Raw genomic sequence first — 23696 nt, 5'->3', positions numbered from 1 at the left:
ATCTCTTTGCATCCTAGGCCAATAGTAGAATCTTTCCACCAACTCCAATGTTTTGTTCAAACCAAAGTGTCCACTAAGGCTTCCATTATGCTTCTCTTGGATCAGATTTTCTCTCATTGATCCTCTAGGCACACATAATTGATTTCCCCTAAACAACAACCCATTTTGCAAAGTGTAATCAGCAAACTTGCTATGAAAATGATTGTTAAACTCTACACATACTTTGTAGGCCTCTGAGAAGTCTTCATCATCAGCATATAGGTCTTTGAAACCTTCAACTCCAATACTCTCTAACTGTATTTCTTGGATAGTAAGCAGCCTTCTACTTAATGCATCAGCTACTTTATTTATCTTCCCTTTCTTGTGCTTGATGGTGAATGTGTAGGATTGTAGGAACTCCATCCATTTGATGTGTCTTAGGCTCAACTTCTCTTGAGTGTTGATGTAACTCAATGCTTGGTTATCAGTGTATACAACAAACTCTTTAGGTAAAAGATAGTGCCTCCACTTCCTAAGTGCTTGCACCAATGCATACAATTCTAAGTCATAGGATGAGTACCTAGATTTGGATTCATTTAGCCTTTCACTAAAGAATGCTACTGGCCTTCCTTCTTGGCTTAATACAGCCCCAACAGCAATATTACTTGCATCACATTCTACAATAAACAACTTGTCAAAACTAGGTAAAACCAAAATGGGTTTAGTAGCTACCTCTTTCTTCAACCTTTCAAACCCTTCATTGGCTTCTTTGGTCCACAAGAACTTAGTTTTTAGTCCTCCCTTGATGGTGTCTAATACTGGTGCACATATCTCACTAAAACCCCTTATAAACTTCCTGTAGAATTGTGCCAAACCATGGAAACTTCTTACTGCAGCCCCTGTTTTAGGTGTAGGCCAATTTAGAATGGTTTCTATTTTACTTTTATCCATCTTCAAGTTACCTTGTGAAACTACAAAACCAAGGTAAACCAACTCTTGTTTCAAGAACTCACTTTTCTCAAGATTAATGGTCAATTTTTCTTCTTGTAACTTCTTTAAAACAATTGCCAAATGCTTCATGTGTTCTTCTTTAGTCTTGCTGAAAATGAGAATATCATCAAGATAAACCACTACAAAAATGCCTATGTAGTCCTTCAACACTTCATTCATTAGCCTCATGAATGTACTAGGTGCATTAGAGAGGCCAAATGGCATTACTAACCATTCATAAAGTCCTTCCGTAGTTTTGAAGGTTGTTTTCCATTCATCACCCTCCTTCATTCTAATTTGATGATAGCCACTCTTGAGATCTATCTTGGAGAAATACTTAGCACCCCCCAAACAATCCATTAGATCTTCTATTCTAGGAATAGGAAACCTATATCTAATTGTTATCCTATTTATGGCTCTAGAATCAGTGCACATTCTCCACTTACCTCCTTTCTTTGGTGCCAAAATAACCAGTACAGCACATGGGCCAATACTCTTCCGAATGAGACCTTGGTCAAGTAGCTCTTGCACTTGTCTTGCAATTTCTTTATTCTGATCTAGAGTCATCTTGTAAGAAGCCTTGTTGGGCAATGAGGATCCAGGAACAAAGTATATTTGATGACTAATAGATCTTTGTGGAGGGAGTGTGGCAAGTTCTCCATCACTTATGATGTCTTTGAACTGATCCAATAGTTCTTTTACCTCTCTTGGCAATGGTGTTTGTTTGACAGCATCTTTCTCCTTTGGTTTCACAACTATGGCAAACCCAACTTCATTGTTCTCCTTGAAATCATGTAAGAATTCTTTTCCACTCATGAGTAGAACACGCTGATCTTTTGCTGCATCTATGCCTTCCTCAACAAGTGATTGGATTTTGTATGTCACTCCTCCTTTCTTGAATGTATACAAGTTCTTCTTCCCATGATAGACAGCATCCCTATCATATTGCCATGGTCTACCGAAGAGTAGATGACAAGCATCCATGGGCAACACATCACAAAGAATTTTGTCTTGATATCCTCCAATTGAAAAATCCACCCAAACTTGTTCATTTACCAACACATTCTGCCCTTTATTCAGCCATGTGACTCTATATGGATGATCATGAGGAATCTTTGTTAGCCTGAGCTTTTGGATAGCCTCTTCAGAGATGATATTATCAGTTGATCTTGAGTCAACAATAACTTTGCAAACCTTACCAAGTATCTTGCATTTTATTCTAAAAAGTGCCCTTCTTTGTTTAGGCTCTTCTTTGCTAGGCTCCTTGATCAAAACTCTTCTAAACATCAGATTTTCTCCCTTCTCAGAATCAAGATTCACTTCTGAAGTTATATTGTTGCTGCATTCTTCTTGAACATATGTTATCTTCTTATCCCCTTGGGAAGATGATGCCTTCTTAGGACATCTATAGGCTGGATGACCAAGTTGTCCACAATGGTAACATTTCATGTTTGCAAAATGTGAACCCCTGCTGAAATTGTTTGATCTGCCTCTAGCTCCACCACCAAATCCTCTTCCTCTAGTGAAATTACCTCTTCCACTTGTTTCCCCACTTTGCTCAATCAACTTGGAGTCTCTTGTGGCCTTGGGTTCATTGCTTCTTCCCCCATAACCACCTCTATGTCCTCTAGAGTCTCTCCCTCTTCCTCTACCCCTAGAGTTAGAGTCTTGTTTCCTTCTATTCTTATCTTCCACTTTGAGTGCCAATTGAAAACACTTATGAACAGTAGTAGGAGTCCAAAGGCTGATCTCCTCTTGAATACTCCATTTCAAACCACCTAAATATCTAGCCACCTTGATGCTCTCCTCCTCTTGGACCTTGGATCTCAAGCAAAGTTTTTGAAACTCTTCAGTATAAGAGGCCACATCCAAATCTTTTTGCTTCAAGCTTTGTCTCTTCTTGTGTAGCTGGATTTCATAGTCTTCAGGCAAATAGTTATCTCTAATTTTTGCCACCATAGCTTTCCAATTAGAGATAGGTTTCTTGCCTTCTCTTTCCCTCTCTTCTTGAATGAACTTCCACCATGTTAGGGCTGGTCCCCTTAATCTTGATTTGGCAACCTTCACCTTTTGTGCCTCTGATACGCCTTCACATTCAAAATGGTTCTCCATCCCTTCAATCCATTCCATGACCAACTCTGAATTCATCTTACCAGTAAATAGGGGTATCCCCTCAAGAGATTTGCCACCCAATGCCTTGATGGCTTTAAGGAAAGGTTCCTCTTGTAATGGAGGATCAGGTTCAGGTACATAGTCCTCTTCATTCTCTTCCTTTCCCTTTTCTTCATTAATTTCCAACTTCTCTTTCATTTTTCTAGCTGTCTCTACCACTTCATCAAGCTTATCTTTCATAGCTTCTAAGGCCTCCTCAAGGAGCCTATTTTTCTCCCTTTGTTCTGTCACTTCCTTTGCCAACTCAGCATTTGTTACCATGGTGGTTTCTCCCACTAACTCACTTCCAAAATAAGACATACACAATGTCTTGTCCCAAACCTTTCAAGGCTCTGATACCAATTTGATGGGGAGGATCTTGAACAAGGTTCTAGCCTCAACTACTAGAACTCACTTTAGGCTTTCTCCTAGCTTCTTAGGGTATTTATCCTATACCCTACTTCAAGGGAATCTTCTCTCTATTCCCTTATTACACTAATCCTCACCAATCAACTCAAAACTCTATTTCACCATGGGGTCTCCCTAGTGCTCTCATTGCACCGTTCTTGACAACTGGCTTCCAGGAGTGCATTCTTGGCTATATTGAATTCCAAGGCTTGTATTAGGTCTCATTCAATAGTTTTTAGGATCACTAAGTGAATTGGAGTATTGGGTTTCCAATCGATTTGAAGATTGCATAGTTAAGAGGGCTACCAAGACTAATAACAAAATTAGGCCTCCAAAACTGATTTTTGGCTTATATCTCCTCAAACCCTTAAGAAGTACTCAAAAAAATTTATGATTTGGATACCCTTTTGGCTCCCCTTGAAGATTTTTTAGGTCTGCAACACCCAGGTCATCCGTACAAGGGATTTTCAAAAATATGTCTATTTACAAGGGTTTCTTGTTTGTATGAACAGGAATATAGAGAGTTCTTCCTTCCACCACTCAAATGGACTCTAAATGACTGAACTCCTAGAATTAACTTCCTTCACTCACCACTCTTTCCTTCCATGAATTTTTATTGCACCCAACACCCCATTCTATGCCCCATTCAAACACTTATTTGCTGATTTCATTGCCTAGCCGGGTATGCAAACTCGCCTAGGGCCTCTTGGAAAAAACAACAAACCTACTATAAAATCACATGAAAACAGCAACCCTATCAATCCATTAAAGGTGTGGATGAAGGGTGAAATCAGAAAACTGTCATCAAAATGCTCAGTTTTCTCTTCATTCCAATGCCAAAATTCGTACAAAAGCATATGCCCACCCTCAAAATAACTTGGATTGGTCTTAAATACCTCTTACCCACATGAATCAATAGATCCCATAGGTTTCCAACTGATTCTTGAAGCCCTTATAAAGTTTTAGCACTTTTTGTCAATGTTGTCAAGCAACTTTGCAAAGTTGCAAAGTTGCCAAGTGCAACTTTTGCACTATTGTGCATTTAATGGCTCCATGACCTCAAACATGGTTAAATGAACCTATTTCCATGTAATTACAACTTTTAACATATTTTCCATATTTCCCATCCTCCTGGGGTCTTGTTCAGTGTTTGACCATTCTAGGCTCTAACAAGCAATTTAAGCAATTTTGCCAACATAGAAGCAACTTGGAAACTCAAACACAACAAAAACCTATTTACAAACACAACTCACACACTTGGGCCTTTATCCCATATCCCTTATTCATGTGGTCTAGCCAAGACCACTACAAGCCAAAAATGATTTAGGAAACTTGGCATATTTCCTAGGTGCTCCTGCACCACCTACTCTCTCTCCCCTCTCCCATCCCCTACTTTCTCTCTCTCTCACACACACATAAACTCCCATCTCCCTCTCCTCTTTGTCTCACTCTCGCTTTTCTTCTCTCCTTCCCTTTCTATTTAAATTTAGGTCTTAATATTGTGTGCACACTAAAGCACAAATGCACTAAAGTGCATATGCAAAAAAACATGCACCTGCTATTAAGACCCAAATTTTAAAAAGCTTTGAATAGCGTGTGCATGCTATAGGGCACACGTGCTATTTAAAGCTTTTCATTTTACCAAACCTAAGGCTTGGTTTTTCCTTGGGGATCCAACCCAAAATTTTGGAGTCTCTAAATTGGTCTAACACATGTTTTGCTACAAGCATACAAAAAATTATTTATTTTTCTTGTGTCCTCTCCTTCAAGTTTTCTCGTAGTTGAGCATTGATAAAATCAAGTTACATGAAATTGTAGATCTCTGTGTTAGCTATATAATTATATAATTTATTTTTTATTTAAACTACTTCAAGCCTTTCAACTATAATTTCTTTTGAATGTATATCCATTTTTGTCAAAAACCAACATGTACTAATTGGGTTGTAGATTTTAGCGCGTTCATCAAATTTTGCAACAACTTAGTTTTTTAGAAACCAGACTCCATTCTACTCACTTTGAAAATAAGAAGTTTTGATTTTAGATTAGTTTTCAATCATTTCTAGGTGGAGCACATAGATATTTCAAGTTTTTAAGATGTGTCCAATTAAAAAATTCATTAAAAAACTACACATTATAAAATTACTTTAAAAATTTGGGATAAACTACATAGTGTTAGGTAACTTTTGACCAAAGCGATTAAAGAATTTTTAAAAAAAATGTTATAATTTTAGGGGGGCCACACTTTGTACTATGTTTATTTTTTTCTTAATAAATAGTACCACTTTTTGTGGTCCCCTTTTTGAAGACCTAAAACTAAACCATTTTGGAAAAAAATTAGGAGTTTAGAAACTAGATTCAATGGAGTACTACTTCTGTTTTTATCATATCTTAAAATTTTGAGCATAACTATCTTCAAATTCTTGTTGATATTCAAAAATTATTGATTTCAAAAAAAAGGTGTCCACTTATACCCCCCATTTGGCACCACAACTTGGTGCATTTACCCCTTCTTCCTCTAAAGCTTTATGTAGTGGAATTGTTGGGGTAATGGGTTCTTTTTGTTGTTTTACTTCAGCCAATATGACTGATTTAAGATTAGATATTAATTGATGGTTCATTTGAGAAAGGAGAGATTTTTAGTGGGAGTATATAATAAGTTAAAGAGATGTAGAAGTTTGAACCATGCCAGACAATGAAGAAGCACAATTTGGGAAATGTCTATGAGCTAGAATTGGCTAGTGAACTAAATATTTGACTAGTATTTAACATTTTAGATATAATATAGTATAATAAATGAGGTGTTGAAGATGAGGTCACATAAGCACAATGGATTAATCCAATAAATACCTCAATTATATAGGGGATTGAATTAATCTTAAACAATCTTGCTCACAAAAGCACAAGAAACAAGACATAAGAAGAATATCTAGTCAAACAAAAATGAAGACCTATTGAAGATTCATCATTACTAACAAGCGAGGAGATTAGGTGACTTGGTTTTCCTTTAAACACTTGAGACCTAATAGGGAAACTTCTCAAATTACCTCGAGTGTCTAATGCACAAGAATCCTAGGTGTAAGGACAATCTTGCATCACTCAAAAATATTTCTATTTTTTTTCAATAATGGTCATTTCAATGTAGAGTTACTATTTATAGAAGCTTACTATTTTGAGGAAGTTGGCCATTTAAGCTTAGAATTTTTTGATTTCATCCCTAAAGGTTCATTTTAGATATATAAGAATGCTAGTACAGTTCCATTATAACATCAAGTGTATTTGTGAAGTTATTGAATTTTTTTGATATTGGCAAATATGGTGTAAAAATTTTGAACTCAATTGTGAAGACTTTAGAGGCTCAGATTGGGGGCCAAACCTTAGCCAATTGAAGCTTGCATACATTGGATATTGTAGATCAAAATGTGTCATTTCTTAAAAGGGTTCATAATAGTCAATCGAAGCAATTGGTGATGTGTTATGATCCCCAAAAGTTGTGCTCCCTAAAATAAAACAAAATGAAATCCTTTCAAAATTACTCTTAATCTCAAAAATTTATTGGTGCCTACTTTATTGTAATAAAATATGAAAATAGTAATAATTTAGTGCTGGTCAGCCTCAAAGTCAAGGGCTAAATTTCTAGAACCTTATTGGGTGGTGTAAAATTGCCTATGTAAAGAAGGCCTGTGGGGTTGTCTAGGACAATTTTGGGATGTTGGTGATGGCTCTAGCTTATAGAATATATTACATAAAATTCCCATGTGGATTTCCATGTATCTTTTCCTAAAATCTATAATTCCATACTTTTACAAATAATAAGAAGTTAGTGTCAGTTCTTACAATTTGTTATTGTTTCTCTATTTCTTTTATACATGTGTTATATTATTAATGGGAGTATGCTTCATCAAATTAATTTTCAAAAAAGGGATATTATCTTAGAAACTAAATCAAATTTACTACGTACTCAATTCTTACATATTTTTGATAAAATATTTATAAATTATTCAAATTTTTGTGTCAACTTACCTAAATCTTATTTTTTGAATTTTCATAAACACTTAAGGGCCTAGTTTGGCATACCATATGTTAGATAATAGAGTGTTGAAGGTGGGTTATATCCATTTATCATAAAGGCCTTAAAACACATTTCCACAATCTTAACTCTTTAAATTTTTAGATCTCTAGCTTGGCAAACATATCATAAATTCAACAATAAGAAATCAAACTTTTACTAGTAAATTGTGAACTTCATACACTTCATCTACCGAGTATTAGAGTAATTGTTTTTTCTATACCAAGTTGCAACATGAAATATAAACATTAAATAAGCATGCAAGACAATAAACATTCACACACTTTTTACAAGTATTTAATGTGGAAACCCTGTTAATGGAAAAGCTACTTGGGATTGACAACCCAAATTTTTTACTCTTCTGAAGTGAGCTTTGTTGGGAGCCAAACATGTAAAAGGTTACATATATGTTGTCAAATGTGACCTTATTATAGGATTTACACCAAAGATCATCTAGACCTTATCATTTCATAATATTTAGAGTGGCATGCACTAAAGGACTTGAAAAATATTCAACTAAATGCTACCATACTATTGGATTTACAAATAAGACTTGTTAAGTCCACTTAGCTAAGATATTTCCTACTACAATGATTAGAAAGTGTTGAGTTGTTGTTTTGCATGATGCTTAATGGTAGGAATCCTTTTGAACTCCTCTCTTGAAAATCCAATATGGGATCAACTCCAAAGTTCTAGGCAATCTTGCAACCTATTGAAATTCACTCAGTAGAAGATAAATGTGAGTGTTCACAAGGAAGCCTTTTCTGGTTCGACCAATTTAGGATTAGATATTGAATCTACTTGCTATCTCAAAAAGTAACCCCACAAAAATAAATATATTTTTGTATTTTTATTTTTTATAAGGAATGCAATTTTAACTATGCAACTATATGAATTTCTAAATTAACCAAGTGTTTGTATAAGAAAATAATGAAGGTAATGTAACAAGAATTTTAAGCACATGATGTGAAAAATAAATCCCTAACAGACATAAGCCATAGAAACAACACATCTATGAGTTAAGCCTTTGAAAAGATCAGTAGGTGACCATTGAAAATAGGAGCAACACTTCCTTAATTCCACTGATGCAATCATTGATGGGAATTCAATAATTGTAAGATGTTTCACTTCTCACCAAATCATAGGGCCATGAAAAGTGCACTCATGCAAGAAAAAAAACTATGTAGGAACGATAGGTGGTCTCTTCTCCAACTAAGTACATTAGTAGATGATCAAAACACAATCTAGGAAGATCCAAAAGATGTTGGCATGAGAAAAAATGAGAAAATATTGAAATCTATTTTTTCAATATTTTTTATGTTCTAGTATTTTGCATTTTTGGAGGCCTCTAGGGCATTTATGGGTTTCAACAAGGTCAAGAAGTCGTAGTGGTATGCTTAAGACTTTAAACACAAAATGGAGAACTTTAGAAGATCTTTCCAGAAATTCTAATGGTTTGTGTTTTCAAACTATGAGTAGAAAGTTATGACTTCTACAAGTAGATGTAATTTTTAATATAGATTTTTGTAAATTTTTATAGTTGTTTGGATTTATTTTGTAATTAATTATCTTGTGGACTCTTCATTTTCATTTTCGAGGGATAGTGATGACCCTTGGGATCCATCATACTTTTGTATAAACTCTATTTTCAAATGGAATGGATCACTTTTGGCTTGCAAATCATCTATTGTGGCATTTAATTGTTTTTTCTCAATTAATTCACAATATCACAGGTTCTACACTAGGTATTGTAATTTGAATTTTTAACTCAGATCAGCAGAATTTGTAAACATGTGACACACACCAAAACTAAAATATTGCACAATCAAAATAACACAAGAAAATAATTAGCTCCATTACACTCCATGAACATACATTCACAAAATATAACATAGTTTGGCAAGAATAACTACACTCAAAATGAAAGTACCAACAAAATATATTATTGCTTCAAAATAATAGCTCGTAATACATATTTAATTCCTTAATTTATAGGCATTTGTCTCCTCAATTTGTGTTGAGAGTGAGAGATTCCTTTATGCAAATATATGCCTAAAACTAATAAAACAAATATAAATATATACAAACTAACTCTCTAGGAGATGCTAAGTAGGACTCCACCCTTGTTTATAGCATTTAATAGGTGCATGACTCTTTACATGTCTTAAGAAAAAGAAAGCATGATAAAATAAGAAGGAAGCTGCCAGATGATGTAGGAGAGATGCCAAAAATAGAAGTTCAACCTTCTTTGGATGTTTGTAGAGTTCAACTATCATCAAAATGCATTTTTGGTGCATGGAAAGCTCTAAATTTGGAACTGGTAGTTAACTATTGGCACATCTATAACTTCTTCAAAAAAATTTGGTGCATCTTGGGAGTGGCACACCTTGCACACCCATGCACCTTGTGCACCTTAGTGGAAAATTCAAAAAATACAAAATTTTCTTAAGTGTCAAAATTGAAATTCTAGCTTATGGGTTTTCTTTCCCTTCATATTAGAGCTATGTCTAGATGTTTTCTCTAGAATTTCTCTCTGATCTCCATCACTTGGGTTTCATCCAAAAATTCTAAAGCATCATACTTATCCTTTACTCTTTACTTGTAGTTGCCTACTTCTATGCAAGTCTCCACAAAATCTTCTAGTTTTACATCTAATTCTAATAATGCAACCTATGTCTTAAATTCTTGTTTGATGTCTTCATTAGTCAAAGCTTCATCAAAAATCTTTCAAAACTATTCAATGATTATTTGCATTGGCAACAATTTATCTCTTAACTCATCTTCAAAAATGTCAAGGCACACATCACTATAATACTTTTCTGCTTCCTAAATTTTATCTTTGGTTTGATCCTTGAGCTTATGAATATTTGTGTGTAATGTCTCCATTACTTTATTACCAACTGCAATCTTCTCAATCCAATCATCAATCTTATCTAACTCACCCCCCATATATACATCCATCAACATACAATACCTCTGACCTTTTATTGACTACAATGCTCGAAGTTCTTCTCCCTAGGTATGTACCTCATTCATCAATCCAAAATCCTAGTTCAAAATATCAACTAGTTTCTCCACATTATTCTCAATTTGGTGCAATAATGTAAGGTTCCTCTATATTATATGCATGCCCTTTTCCTCAAATCCTTCTCACCATAACTAGCAAGACTCAAAAATGGATCCACCTATATAACTACTGTCTCTTTATCTTTCTTCTCTAAAGCTACTTCAAGAGTGGTCTCCAGATTATCAAGGTCAATAGGACTAAATAAATCATGCAAAAATCCTCTCATGATTTCATATCACTTTCTCAACTTTACCAATTCAGCCTCATCTTTGTCTAAGTACTTAAACACTTCTTTGATTCTAGTAGTAACCAAAACTTTAGTAGTGTCTCCTAGCAAGACCACTTTAATTTGATAGCCTTTTGTAGTTAGATCTTCAATATTTTCATGCAATGGAGGGATGAAAATATGATCCAAAAAGTCTTGATTTGTGTTCTTCATAATGAAGACTAATGTTTTCACATCACTTGTAGGTGGCTAAGGTTTCTTGAGGGTTTCAACCAATTCTTTTGTTGTCTCATCCTTAGGACAATGCAATTGCCTCTTCTTTCTAATCATCACCTCCCTTTTCAAAAATCTTAGAGAAGTTCTAATCAGAGACATCTAGTGAGCTAAAGAGGTGGTGCATACAACTAGCCCCTTTCCATTATCACTCCTCTCCAAAGTTTTCTCTTTATGTGACAAATTTGTATTAGGCATCATTGTATCAATTGAGTCCATAGTCCTTGCCTCTATATCTTAGGAAGTTTGTTGAGGTTCTTCATATATCTATCCCTCTTCTAATACTTCCTTGGTGGGTCTCTATTGTAGCTCTTCTTCTTATACTGGTTTCACCTATTCTTCATGTATTGAAGGGAGAGGAGTGGCTAAACCTTTATCCAAGAAAGATATATCTTAACTTGGTGATAACACGACACCTTGAAGTCCTTGTGGTTGAGGTGCTGATTGACTCCAATCCCATTCCAAAGGCTAATTTTTTGGTGTATCCCTTATCTTATTGCCAACAATTTCAGTGCCCATAGGCATGAAGGTAAAATATGACATATTAAATTCATCATTTCCTTGATTCTCATGCCTTTAATCCACTATTGTAGCTCATCCTCTAACCTAAATAGCTTGTGCATGAATGGATGGTGGCATTACAATGGAGCTCCTTCTCTACTCTTCTTTTTTGGCCCTAGTAAGATGAGTCCTTTGACTCAAGGGAAGGTCACCCTCTTCATCTTCTTCATCCTCTTTGAGGATGGTTTTTGGAATTGATGGAATAGGAATAACCCTTCTTATGACCTTTTATCTCTAAGGTTTTCTTACTAGAGTCTTTTTCTTCTTATATTTCTTAGCTACTATTGGGGAAGCCTCTTGACTAGGAGAAGACACTTCTTGTACTCTTTCTTTAAATCCTTGCCCTTGTTCTTGTGGTGTTACTTGTGAATTATCCCAAACTTGAGTAGCTTCTACATTTCTCGACTCTCAATTCTCAGGGGCTTGAGTAGCCTCTTGGGCTTGAATCCCTTAAGCTTTGGGCTTAGCTTATTGAGGAGAATCCCTTTTCCTCTTATTCTTTATCTTGTTTTCTTTGAAGTACCCAACTTCCCTATCATGTTGATATATTATCTCTAGCCTAATTGGAGAGTGCACTATGAATGTTGGTACTGTAATCTTCACCCCTCTACCTTTCACTGGGTAGGTTGTAGCTTGGAAAACTATTTCTTGTGGAACTAGGTCTATCTTGAAGGGCTTCTTAATCCAATCTTTGGTTAATTGAATAATATGTCTTTCCTTGTAATTGATATCTACTTTCTACTCCCTATCAATCTCTGTGTTCGTGATTAATCGATCAAATATCTTATCTTGATTCTATAAGGAATCCATGGCCTTTTTTGTGTCTTCTTGAACCAATTTCAATGGGACCTTAACCTTCAAGACCTTTTCTTCCAAATAAAGAGTCATCCTACAATAGTCCTTGATTCAAATATCGTAGTGATCTGCTACATTCATCCTATGATTTTCTAAAGCATCCTCATGCTTAATTCTTTCTTGCCAAATATTGGACTCTGCCACCAAGGGATATTGATCCCATTCTAAATCAACGTCATTATGTCCTACTTTTTCTTGACTTCAAAAGGACCTATAGTAATGGGCCATACCCAAGTCTTCTTATGTTGTTTTCTCACTCTTTCATACATAGATGTTAGTTGCCTTGCTACCTCCATCAAAATGAGTCTACTAGATGGATATTTAGGAAGCTTCTTAGGATTTACCACTGTGCTCGCTACCCTTAGGTAATTGAATGTCTTAAATTGGATGTATTAGGTGCCAATTTCTTCAATTCTTGTTGCTGCCTCTACTACCATCCTTTTGCATAATCACCTTCAATGAATCTGATTTTTGCAAAAATGAAAGAGTCATTCACAATCTGATACTCTTTACTTTGATTTGACAATTCCTTTTTCACCAGTTGGGGTTATACCACATATGGCCAAACATTAGCATCTTGCATGCTTCCCCTTTTAAATAGCCTTGGGTGATTAGTATTCTTCACTTCTAACAAATATACCAAGTATGAGGTTAAATATAGCCAAGGCATTTGGCATCTTTTCTATTTTGATGGTTTTGATGAACTGTACCATTCATATGTTTAAGTATCATGTTACTAATAATCCCATAATTTTGCTAAGGAGCACTATGGAATGTTTGGTATCATCTTTCATATAACCTCTTCTTATGTCTACTTTCCCTGCTCTTCATCTGATAGGTGTTCTATCAATGAGATATGAGGATTGAATGATTTCAAAAAAAAAATATCGTTGTCTTTATACCACATTTCTACTTCTTGGTATGTCAGTCTTATATACTATTCTACCCTTTGAAGATGGAATACTTTCTTGATGTTCTTAGGTCTTAGATCGAGAATGATCTCTCCTATTATTCTCTTCACCACCCTCTCTTCTAAAACATAATTCTCGACCAAAGACATGATCAACTCAAAAGATTGTATTGAAAAAGGGTGTGAAGTTGCATTTACTAAACCCAATCTTATGAGTGTAGAAACCATTGGGGGCCTCTTATTTGGTTTTTTGTAGAGAACTAATGATGCATTCCAATCAATATGACCCATTTTTATATCTTAGATATTTGAATGCACATCTTGGAAACAATATTTGGATGGTACACCCTGAAACATGAAAACCACTATCTTAGGAGAAATCTTTGTCGGGAGGGAGAACAAATAAGAAACCATTATATCTACAAAATAGAAGCACATTAGTTTGGAAGGTGGAAAAATCAATCAGAAAAAAACCTAATTAGAGAAAAATCAAACTAATAACCTTAAAGAATCCTAAAACACCTAAAGAAACCTTATTTTATACTCCATTAAACAAGTTTTTGGTACACCTTGCACACCTTGAAGGTGTGCTAGGTGTGCCCTTAATACTAAACAAGGCTTGCACCAAAGGGTGCGCACATGTGCAACTTTACTTTTGCTTAGTATCTTCATACTTTAAACAAGGATGCACACATGCACACCTTGTGGGGTGCACATGTGTGCACACTTATTTGTGCAAAGGGTTTAATTATTCAAATGGTGCATAGTTGTGCACCCCAAGAAGGTGCACAACTACACACCATTAGTATATTATCTATGTTAAGCACTTTGTAAGATTTCAATATTGTAAATAAAAGGTATGCAATTTTGCACCTTGGATAGGTGCAAAACTATGCACCTTTTGTCTTAGGTGTTTGTGTTTATGTGTAGGACTTGGAGAAAAGGTGCACCTCAACAAGTGTGGAGGTGCACTTGATGCTTGAGCATAGGGGATAATGAATAGGTGAAGGGGCTATCTCAGGATTTTATAGGCCTAGGATGGAGTGCACCCTTTAGGGGTGCACATGTGCACAAGTGTGTACTCCTAAAGGGAAGTGCTCTACACTAGTGTGACTAGCAAACTATCACACGTTGAAGGGTGCACTAGGTGCTCTAGTGCACCTGTTTCATTAAACAAAATCACACTTCATCCAATTATTTTAATTTCTGACAAATAGGTTTCTTTGGCTGAGGGCCAAGTTTTTCTTTGACACTGCATAAATCCATGAAAAACTTAGACCCCAGACTAGGGGTCTAGAAAAGCAAAAAAATTACTAGGGGGTACCCATTTCTTGTGAGAAATGGGGCATGCATTGTGAAACCACGACAAAAAGTTACGACAAAATGATCTATTAAGATTAGCAACTCACTTTTCTTCTTCAGATCTTTGTTCATTAAATCTATTTCCTTTGTTCATCTTCTTTCACCTTTTACTCTCACTTGGTGGACCCTCTCACTTACACATTCAGTTAGCACTTCTTCTTTCTTGATCTTCATAATGCAATTATGCTTAGTTATCATTTTGGTTGTCAACTTTGATCTTCAACTTGATCAACAAAAATGAACAAGATGTTCATCCCTTGAATAGAAAATTTATTAGCACTTAAATAGGTTCCTCCATGTCCTACCACTTAATCATAATCATCATTCTTTGCCTAGCTTAGGTTCATTGAATCTAGACAAAAAAAATTTATCTCACCATAACCTTGAAATTTTTCTTCAATTAAAATTATTAAATCTCCTTCGTCTGATCATATTTGAATTTCTCCAATCATATATTTCATAACTAACCTTGTCCTTATATTCAAAACTTCTTGAACCATCTTCAGTTTCAACAAATGTTGGCCTCAAGTCAATATATCTTCAAAGTTTTCTTCCTTTTCTTCACTTGATTAACAATACACTTGCTTAGTCAATATCAAGCTCAATTAACATTGTTCTTTCATTACTTCTTTCCAAACACTTGGTTACAACTATAGGAGCTTGATTAATACTAGACTTTTAATTTATCAACCAAACTTGATTCTTATTTCATGACTTCATAACTTTCTTATACATGATCTCATTAACTTAATCAAATCATGTAAAAAAATCAAACCAACATCATACTATCAGAGTCTAACTCATTAAAGTTTCCATTGAATACCATATACTTATCATTATACTTTTCTTCAAATACTCTTCATCAATTGCATCTATTTCATCAATAAAATATTCTTATACTAAGTTAGAATAATGTCTCACCAATTAATACTTGACATTAATGATAATCATAACAACCAATATGACTCTTTTACATGTACATTATTTGTATTATCAGTTGGGGCCAACACCATGTTCTTGCTCACATTGATGCAAAGCCCTCTATATTTACCTCCAAGGAATCTTAGTTCAACTCAAGGGCTTCATAATAGGATGGTACACCCTCAAGGAACCAAGAACATCTCAAAGATTTCAACAAAGATGTTTGACATTAAACACCAATAAAGACATCTTCACTCACACAATTTGATTTCTATGTATGATTACATTATTCATAACTTCTAATCCTAAACTTTAATTTCCAACCCCTTTAGTGAAATTTTTGCAAATTAATAATAATAATAAATATCAAAAGCTATGAGAAAACCAATAAATCCATTACAAGTTATAGTCTTTGTACTTAGACCCATTTTCTCCATCATAAATCAGAAGTAAAACTAGTAACCCTACCTAAAGCATTCCATATCTTTCTGAAAATGAATAAAAATGAAACCAAACCAATTTTAGATTAAAATTATATGAGCCTAGCTTCCAAATATGTAATCCATTGATTTGTAAAATTCATATATCCTTCTAAAAGCACTATTTATTGTCAACAACTTCAACAGAGATCCTTAAATGCCAAATTTTACTCAATTACACATAACTTACACAAATTCATAGGAAAATGACTCAAACCAATTGTAAATGAAATATAGTTCACATATCTTTTCAATTATTATAAATATAGTTCCTATTTCATCTACATGTATTTGTACTAGACATTGCAATCTAAATGTAGTCGGGCATCCTCAAATTTGCAAATAACCACTTTTACCAAAACTTGCATAACTTCTACAAATCTTAACAAAATTGATCCAATATATATATATATATATATATATATATATATATATATATATATATATATATATATATATATATATATATATATATATATATATATATATATATATATATATATATATATATATATATATATATATATATATATATATATATATATATATATATAAGTAATTTTATTCATCCTACTATTCAAATTTATAGGCTATACATGGGTTATAGGTTGTGAATAGACATACAAGACTTGGAACCAACATAAAAATAGTTAGCACCAATCAAAATGACAAGTTCTTTAGAAACCAATTGATTCAAAATGATCTCTTCTTCTTCTCATTAATTCATCTCTATTTTTAATGACCAATAAAATGATTCTATAGTGGTTGTGGTGGTGTACAACTTCCCAACCGCCTTTTAAACCAAATTATTACATTATTTTAACCCTTTTGCATTTTTGACAATATTTTATACACTTTATGCACTTTTGCATGACAAATTTCATATAAACTGAACCTAGACAAAAACTATGACTTAAATTACTTTAGATGGATACTATTAGAAATGCTTTAGAATAACTGAAAGGGGGTGGAGGGTGAGCTCATTCAACCATTCAACCATTCAACTTTTTCACAAAGTGTAGTGAGCCCATTCAACCATTCATTCATCCAAGATTTAACATTCTTATTCAATAAATTACTATAAATCAACATGCAAGCATAACACATAAAAGATCAGCACATAACACAATGATTTATGTGGAAACCCAATTTGGGAAAAACCACTAGTAACATGTTACTCAATTCTCACTCTTCTAAAGTGATGCCCTATGAAATGCCTACCCTATTAAAGGCTTACAACACAATGTTAAATGTTACCTTGTTAGAGGATTTATCCACCCTATTAGAAGTGGGCTTTCTTAGAGGACTTTAAAACATTTACTTGGAATGCCACCCTATTAAAGGATTTACAAGTGGCTATTAAACCAACCTAAGTCCATAGGATTTCTATATCTAATATAATTGCTAGAGAGTATTAGAAAATCTTGGCCTGATTATAACATACAACTTAACTCACAGATCTTAGATCACTTCTGAGCTCATACGATTGCCTGGCTTTCAATGTCTGCAACACTTAACAACTTGCCCTCATTTCAAGCTCAATTTTCTTGAGTCTCCATGCTCAATGTACTAGTGTAACCATCTCTTCTTGACCACTTGTAGAAGTAGAGCCTCTGTACTCTTCCTTCTCCTAGATGTCTTCTCCTCCACACCCTTCTAACCACTTCACAATTTGGCACTTTAGCAGCAATAGCATTTGCTTCTTAGTCTATGACTCGTTAAATAAAAGTCTTGGAGATCCTTTTCCCGCTTGATTCTTCTCTTGTTTGATTTTAATTCATATGGATTAGGTATGATTCATTGTATCTAACCCATATATTTTTTCCTCTAGAAACTTCTTGAATAATCCTTTGAATTTTCCTAAAAATAGTTTACATAGAATTATGTGCCACCAGCTCATCATCCTTATCCTCTAAATAATTCACAAAATTCAAGGTAACAACTATGTCAACTCAGATTTGGTGAATCTTCATTATTTAAAATAATGCAGCAGCTTGACACTATTGAAATCCTGATGCTTAGCACATACTGTGTTACTCAACATCAACTACATTTTTACTGATGCTCGACACCTAAAGTTTACCTGGCACACACTAGTTTTTCCTTTTGCTCAGCTCCAACTAAGAATTTTCTCAGCTTCAACTAGCTTGCTTGGCACCCACTAATGAACATAGTTTAAGCTTTGCAATCAACCTTGTTACAACTTATTCCTCCAATATTTCTAAGTGTTACTAGCCTCTGTATCTTTGAGTATGTTATCAATACATCATTTAACCATTGTCTTAATTGATCCTTCCACTTCATTATGACATCATAACTCAACATTTCCTAGGTACTCTTGTTACATCCTTTTGAGCAAATCCTCTTCATCAATCAACTAAGTGATAGTACTTGAATCTTATAAGAAAATTCCATTCTTACAAATAGCAGGTTTGACATCAATGACAAAACAATGATCGAAAACATTCTATTAACAACAATCTCCCTCTTTGATCTTCAATCTTCTTCATCAATGATCTTTTCAATCAGATTTCCAATAATCTCCCTCTTTGACATTGATGGAAAACCAAACTAATCAACCATCAGACTAAACTATTTAACCAAATGCAAACTAGATTAGAATAGTAAGTCAAATTCCAAAAAGTACGTTACCATCAGTTTTCACATCTCCTTCTACTATCCTGATTGCCATTTTTGCTTCTCCCTCATAGCTGTTGTATCCTTTCTTTTGTTCTCCACTCTCTATATGCATTTCTCTTTTTTGGCTATTCTTTCTCTATTCTAATCAGCTTCTTCATCATCTCCCTCAAACTTTATTTGATTATTTTCTACATTTTCTTGACATTTCTCCCTCATACTTTTGATTAAATGTCATTGATCAGTTTCTCACTACTTCTCCCTCTTTGAAAACAATGCCAAAGACATATTAGCATCTTACCATGCAAGTGTAGCATTTGTAGGCTCTTTTAATTTATCCCTCTATCACCTTGCTTGTGACTAATTTGTAACTTTTGCACTTTGATTACACCAAGCATGAATCCTAAAGTATACATCCACTGCATCAATGTGTAAAATCTTCAACAATCAACTCATTTGATGTAGGACAATCTTGCTTTTACCTCAACTAGCCTTATTTAGGGGTATCACCCCTAACTTACCTCTAAGATACTCAAAAGCATCTTTAGGTAGTGCTTTTGTGAAGATGTCAAAAAGCTATTTCTTTGAGCTAACATATTCTATCTTCACTTGTTTGTCTTCCAATACTTCTCTTACATAGTGATACTTGATTGCAATGTGCTTGGTTTTAGCATGCCTTACAGGGTTCTTTGATATGTTGATAGCACTTGTATTATCACAATAAAATACCAGAGGCTCATTCAACTCTTCCTTCATACCTTGCAGTAAATGTTTGATCCATACAATATTGGTGCAATTGATAGCAGCTACAACATATTCAACTTTTGTAATGGACTGTAAGGTACAACTTTTCTTTTTGCTGGTCCATGTAATCAATGTTTTTCCCAAACAAGTGCTCCTCCACTGGTGCTTTTTCTATCATCAATGTTACTGATGCAGGACTATCTTGGATTTTTCTTGGTGACTACTATGGAGTTCATGGGAGGAGGCTTAGTAGTTGCTTTGGAGGGTATGTAGACTGGTACTCGATTGAAGAAGGATTGGTGTTCGACATGGTCTATTGAGCTCAGCATGGTCTGGGAGCTCAGCGGTCTTGGGAGCTCGACATGGTATAGGGAGCTTAGCATGGTCTGTAGAGCTTGGCATTGTCTAGGGAGATCAGCATGGTCTATGCAACTTGGCATGGTCTTGGGAGCTCAACATGGTCTACGAAACATAGCATGGTCTAGAGAACTCGGCATGGTCTTTGGAGCTCGGCATGGTTTAGGAATTTGGTGTCTATTTTAGGCTGCATAACTAATTTTTATCAATTAATTAAATGATGAAATTTTTCGTGATTGAAGATGGCCTATATTTCTACCTATGGTTTGAAGCTTGAGTTCTAATTCATTCGGAGCTAGAAGATATCATGATTTTTCTAAGACATTGATTTTGGGAATTTAATTGTTGTTGTTGGCTGACTTGTGGCATTTTATTTATGAATTTTTATTTCATTTGCATTCTAGTCCAAATTGTGGCTTGGATTGGTATAAGTAGGAGTTGTGAGGGAGTCTTTAGTCATTCATTTATAAGAGGAGTGAATGTGGAAGTAGGTGAAGAGTGAGTTTTTCTTAAGTCTGTAAGCAGAGCATCGAATGTAAGGTAGTTTACAATAGGATTGTGAAAGGTTGTAAATGTGTGGACAGAGTGCCAAATGTGAGGTAGTCTATACTTGGCATTAATCATCCATTGTGAAGAAAAGGAGGAGCTTGGGAGAGTGTATTTTGAGAAGGGCTCGTAGCTATGGCTTGGAAAACAAGGAGAATGTTCGGTGGGCTTGCAAGCTCAAGTTGAGATCTTCCTTGGAGGTTTCTACTAGCGTATGGATTTGGACTATCTAGGGTTTGGGTTTGGATCCTGGGGGATCTTGTAGAACTATTACTTGCTTTGTATATGGTTGTAACCAGGAAGGCCTTATGGGCCAACACATTGCATGTAATCAGTTATATTTATGAATCAAGAATTGTAATTTGGTATCAGATCTTGCATTATTGCTTCTTGTTGTTGTGTTTCTGTTGCATGGTTGTATAGTTGGGGGCTAGGATATCTCCTTTGGGGATACTTTGGCCTTTCACTACGTCAGTTACCTCCCCAATCTACATCAGTGTAGGCTCTCAGTCCAAAATTTTTACTTCTCTTGGAATACAAACCAAAGTCATCAATTCCTTTTAGGTACCTTAGTATTCTCTTTACTACCATTAGGTGATTTTTTCTTGGATTTGCAAAAAATCTTGCCACTATTCCAACAACTAATGCAATGTCTGGTCTACTATGTACAACATATTGTAACTTTCCAATCATTGATTTACACATTGTCTGATTGACTTTAGCAGACTCATCATTCTTAGATAGCTTATGTCCTATTGCTATTGGTGTGCTAACTAGTTTTGAGTCTTCTAATCCAAATATATTGAGTATCTCCTTCATATATTTTGATTGGGGTACAAATATGCCATGCTTCAATTGATGTACTTGCAAACTAACAAATAATTTGATTTCTCCAAATATTGACATTTCAAACTCATGTTTCATTTGATCAACAAAATCTTTGCATAGAGCATCTTTCTCTCCAAATATTATATCATCAATAAAGATTTCAGATATCAAAATATCTTTACCTTTTTTAGCTTTGATATACAAGTTTTTTTTGTCATCTTTTCTCTCAAATCCTATTTTCACAAGATATTTGTGCAGTCTCTCATACCATGCTTTAGGTACTTGCTTTAAACCATAAAGTTCTTTGTATAGTTTGTAGACCATATCCTTGTTCTTGTCATGAACAAATCCCTTTGGTTATTCTATGTCAACTTCCTCTTCTAGTATACCATATAAAAAAATAGATTTCACATCCATTTGGTAGACTTTGAAATCTTTGTAAGTAGCATATGCAAGTAGTGTTCTTACTCCTTCCATTCTTGCAATAGGGGCAAATGTTTCCCTATAATTCAATCCTTCTTCTTGTGCATAGCCTTTGCAAACTAGCCTACTTTTGTTTCTTGTTATCTCACCATTCTCATCAATTTTGTTCCTAAACACCCATTTGATACCAATTACATTCTTATTAGTTGGTCTACAAACTAGGGTCTAGGTTTTGTTCTTCTCAATCTAATCTATCTCCTCTTCCATAGCTTTATACTAGTCATCATCTTGTAGTGCATCTTTCACTATTTTGGGCTCAACCTTGCTTGGCAAACATGATTTATTTCTGAGTCTATTCCTTGGCATTGGTCTAGCATCCTTATCACCAATGATTTGGTCTACAGGGTGATGTCTTCTTACATACTTGGCTAACCTTGATTTTGTCCTTCTTTCCATGTTTGATCCTTCAACTTTAGAGTCATTTTGTTCTTCTTCATCTGGTACTTCATTATTTCTCTTATGTGTACTAATTTTAGAGTCAAAATGTACATTTTCTACATTCTACAACTTGGCTTCTGAATGCAGCTTGGCATTCACTGGATGTGACTCAACTGATACTGAAATTTGTTGTTGATTCTCAACTTAATTTTCAACATTGTTGTCAATAGTCATTCCTTCATAGAAGTATACAAAGGATCTATAATCCTCTGATTTCTTAGTTCCATCAAAATTTATATTTGCACTCTCCATAATCTTATTAGTGTGAGTACTCAAACACTTATATGCCTTAATTCTAGTGGAGTAGCCAAGGAATATGCCTTCATCACTCTTTGCATCAAACTTTCCATTTCTAGTATCTTTAAGAATATAACATTTACAACCAATGATTTCAAAATGTTTAACATTAGGTGAGTGACCATACCACAATTCAAAATGTGTTGCATTTGTACCTTTCTTGACTTGGATTCTATTCAGTGTGTAGATTATAGTACTTATAGCTTCTCTACAATACTTTAGGGTAAAAGCACAAACCTGTGTCACCTTTTATAAAGAAAAGTGATATCAAAATCTGACAGTTGAACATTAATGACAAAAAAAAATGGTATTTGCATTTAAAATATGAAGATGATGTAAACTGATGAAATGTATAGAATTGTATGAATTTTATGCCTAAAATTTTTCTTATTTTTTTGACTAAGAATTTATTCATTTTATTTTATTTTGAAGTCCCTTTTTTAACTGTAAAAAATATAGGATGTAGTTCCCGTCAAACAAGTATGTGCAAATCATGTTTTTTTGTTATGATTTGAAAATATTTATAGATGACATGTATAGCTAGTGCACAGAAAAAGAAATAATTATTTTTGATGTATATTTTCTTTGTTATAAGGACTCAAGTTCGACCTTATCAAAATCCAACAGTTTTTTCCTCCTGTCAAAAATTCCCCATCAAATCTATACCTTCTTGAAAAAAAATTACATATTCATGAAGAGGATTCTCTCCTCTAGTGATAAATATATTTTTTTTTATTTTTTTGATATGATTTACTATTTTTTTCATTTTTTGAGAGAGCATCTTCTAAAATGTTGAAATATCAACTTATAATATTTTTAGATTATAACGTATTATAACTAATAAAAATATTCAAAAATTTATATAATGATGATATTGAATCTAAAATCTATAAAAGGGTATTTTTAGTTTTTTTTTTTAAATTGAGTTTTGATAGAGAAATGAGATTTGACCAAAACAGGTTTTTGTATCACAAATGGTGACACAGATCTATGCTTTTACCCTTTAGAGCAACATTTTTCTCCATCATCAAGGTTTTAGCATAGTCTATCACTAATCTATTCCTTCTTTTAGCAATACCATTCTATGGGGGAGTTCTTGGTGCTGATGTTTTCCTTTT

This window comes from Cupressus sempervirens, chromosome 2, assembly GCF_028749045.1.
Source record: "Cupressus sempervirens isolate cs-2001-9-10 chromosome 2, ASM2874904v1, whole genome shotgun sequence".
Classification (NCBI taxonomy): Eukaryota; Viridiplantae; Streptophyta; class Pinopsida; order Cupressales; family Cupressaceae; genus Cupressus; species Cupressus sempervirens.
Note: the sequence above shows the minus strand (reverse complement) of the source record.